The sequence below is a fragment of the Borostomias antarcticus genome, assembly GCF_949987555.1.
Source record: "Borostomias antarcticus genome assembly, chromosome: 1".
Lineage (NCBI taxonomy): Eukaryota > Metazoa > Chordata > Actinopteri > Stomiiformes > Stomiidae > Borostomias > Borostomias antarcticus.
This window is the reverse complement of record NC_140234.1, coordinates 59,691,690-59,695,593: the sequence shown is the minus strand read 5'-3', so window position 1 is coordinate 59,695,593 and position 3,904 is coordinate 59,691,690.

The window sequence follows — 3,904 nt, the reverse complement described above, 5'->3', positions numbered from 1 at the left end:
TTAAACGTAAAATCCAGTGTCTTATGCTGAATGCTGAACTAAAGATGCTCAAAAAACTGGAATACAGGCCAGGTCTATTGACTGACTGACAGACCTAGTAGAAAACTGAAAAAGCATATTTCGGAAGTCAACAAGTTGAAATAGTATATATAAATGTCACTAGCTTTCTCAAAAACATCCTAATTCTGTAGAAAGGCTTAGTAGTTCAAAACGTATAGGCCTCCATCAGGCATCAGCATTATAGGCACATTTCATGGAATGACTAATCTTACCAAAAAAAGGACCAGGCCAAACCCAACCTGGCTTATGTGCGTGGCTGGCTTGTTTCTGTGCAGGACTGGTAGGACGGAAGCTAATCATGCCACTGAGAACGGTAAAGAAGCTTTGCCCATGGTATATCGTGGCATATACAATGACTCTTAACCAATCAGATTGTGAAGTCAGAATTACCCGTTGTATAATGTACATTAAACTGAAGCTAACACGTAGGTAATATAACAGGACATTCTCATCATGTCTCATCAAGCAATGACTCCTTACCTGTGATGCCTATACAGCTATATTCGGGACTCCACCTAATTAGCACATTAGCACAGCTAGCGTTAGCAAAGGCTAGCTAACGGTAGCATCCATCACACATTCTCATCATAGAATAAGCAATTTCGAATTTGATGGATTCTGCAACAATGTAATAAAGTAATGACTCCTTACCTGTGACGCCTATCCAGCTACTTTCGGGACTCAAAAGTACCCCCCCCCCCCCCCCCCCCCCCCGATTTGATCAGTTGGAACAGCCTTTCCACACAGGCCGTAGCTGTACCCCATCCAGCCACAACCCTGCAAAGATCTGTGTTGTGAACGGACTACTGCCTCTTGTGGTGCCAACAGAGTGATCCAGGCCAACATTTACCTGACGGACAGACGGAGGGAGGGAGGGATAACCGGACAAACCCATTTCTACCCAGATAGCAAGCGGATCTGGGCCATATACAGGCCAGATCTGGCCCTTGTGGCTTAGTTCCGGCCCATATATGGCCCAGAATCATTACACATCCGCTTGCTATCTGGGTAGGGTCTGGGGCCAGCCCTACCCAAAAACAGCCCATCCGTGCCATCAAATGAATACTTTCTCAGTTCAGACCCAGATGGTTAGGGCATCTGACCAGTGTACGAAATGTCGCTGGTTCAAGACAGGCACCGCCCTTTGACAAGGGATTTCCACTTGATAATAATTGCTTTGCAATGGCACTAAACCCTCCGCCCCACAGCTCATAATTGTAAGTCATTACAACGTCTGCTAAATTACAAAAATGTAAGCCCTTTTTGAGGTGCTTGTGGGCTAGAAAATGCAACATAGTGAACTATTAGAATGCCACAGACACAGGTGAAAACAGCTGTGAATGGGCTCAACGTCCCAATAAATGCGCAATGTTCTAAATGTACACCGTTTGAACTCAGGGGCACCCTTACGTCCATTTCTACAGTGGTGCTGTCTGCTTGTGACTGCTCCAGTGTTCGTCGGGGTGAACAAGGGTCATCACCCAGACAGGAAATTGCTTTTGTTGCTCAGGGCGACTGTGGCAGTATGACAGTCAGGCCAGTGACATCAGGGGATGTGTGTGTCCATATAGGTCATATTACGCATCTGCTCAGAATATGTAAGCCTACAGAAACTACCGGGCTATGGAATATGTAGAGGTGGGTCGTATGCCCACCTCCCTTGTTCTCTGTAAAGCGCATTGTGTTGCCTCTGGGTATGAAATGCGCTATACAAATAAAGCTTTGATTGATTGATTGATTGATTGATTGATGGTATTTAGCCTATTAATGCTGTAGTATAGGATGATAGTATTGTTATGGAACTCTGTATAGTCCATCATATGATTAAACTGATGACACTCGTGCCTCAATCTGGTAATCAGGCTGATGGGGAACATCTGTGAACGCTGCCAGCTAATGGCTCACGCTCTGACATGGACTCTAGATAAGCAGTAGAGCCGGGAGCGTGGGGTGCGCTGGGCTGAGGCTACTGGGGTGAACCCCATCTGTTTGGGCTGAGGCTACTGGGGTGAACCCCATCTGTTTGAATCTGGCTAGTTTTATTATAGGCACTCACGTCTTCTGATGTGAGGGGGTGCCCACGGCCGGTTAGGGCTCTGGACACCGAAGATAGGTATAGCCAGGGGGCTGGGGCATTTAGTGTCGTTAGGGGGGATACATTATAGGAGTGCCTTGTTCTGACTACAGTAGTTCGAGGCGCAGTTTTGGAGTAGCCGACCCCGATCGCCGCTGCTGAACCTTGGCCAACCAGAAAGGGCCTCGCCACGATCTGCAGCCAGCGTCGAACCTAATGTACCCCAGCAAAGGCCCTCAACTCCCCTCCCCGAGGGGAGGGTGTCGACGCTTGCCCTGAGGGAGGTGTTGCTTTAATCTTGCTATATTTCATTGTTTTTGTATTGTATATTTTGTATATTTTGTATTACTCGGTATCTTAAATTTGTAGCAATCTGGTCTTCAGTGTCCCAGAGAGGGAGTAGCCTATCGCCCAGATAGCAAGCGGATCTGGGCCATATATGGGCCAGAACTAAGCCACAAGGGCCAGATCTGGCCTGTATATGGCTCAGATCCGCTTGCTATCTGGGAGTATTCACACTGTATACTATGTGCTCTGTTGTCATGTGCACACTACACTAATCCAAACACGTCTTGACATATTCTTCTAATTTAGGAGAGAACTGCCGAAGATAAGTGAATGTTTTCCATCCTGGCCTTTGGACACATTGAAGGTGATAGCCTGATGTGATGTGATAACCTGCTTTTGTAAGTCTGAGAAGAGAGGGGAATCAGATCTAGCAGGACCCTGGGTTTGAAGAGGGTTTGAAGGACAAGAAAGAACAAAAACATCATTCATGATTCACCATCTGCCGGATGAGCACTGTACTGAGATTTGACATCCTCCTAATGCTAATCCAACTCTAGACAGCTGTGGTAGCATATGTCTTAGCAACACGATGAGTCAGGTGTGAGAGTAGAGTTTGTAGAGTGATGTTGCTTCTGGGTCATTCCGAGGTTCATTTAACATCCATATTTTATACATAATAGGCGTACATTTAACTCAACTGTAAATTCATCTGTGTGTGGTGGACAGTCGGCTTTAGAGGCTTAATTCACCATGGGATTCTAGAGGTTGGCTTATTGTTTTTGGCGTTTTTTGTGGTTGTTGTTGAAGTGTGGCATTGATTTACCGCCTTGGGGCTTACTGGTTTAAGATTGCTTACTCGCCTCTATGCCCAAAGTCTCTCGGCAACGGCGAGACCCCCCACCACCACCACACTGACTTTAGGGTGAATTCTGGGGGGGGCTCATATGGTGGACACTATAGGCATAATTCACCCTGGGACTCTAGGGGGGTGGGGCTATTGTTTTTGGTGTATTTAAGAGCTCATCCCTTCCGGTTCCTTCCAAAAGCCCTTCCAGTTTTGTGGTTGTTGTTGTTGTTGTTGAAGTGTGGAGTTGATTATCTTTCAACCCATTCCATTCTTGTACGTCTTTAGTATTTATTTTTATGTGTATATTTTTGCATTTACTTCATCTTTTAACTACATTTTACTTATTAAGCACACTTAGGAGCTAACAGTAACATTTCACTGCATATGGTACTTGGAGTAGGCCTATGTGACAAATTAAACTGGCTTTGAATTTAGTAAGGCGACTGCAAGGTCTGCTGTTTACTTGAGACCCTGAATCCCACTCAAATGTGTTTTCCTTGAGAGAAAATCAGAAAGAACGACATCTGCTGTGCGTGAGCTGAAGACGATATTAAGAGTAGGTGTAGGGATAAGAATGATTGATTCTTCAGACAGGTCACTGCTGTGTACTTGAAAGGACAGTTCCCATCGGAGCC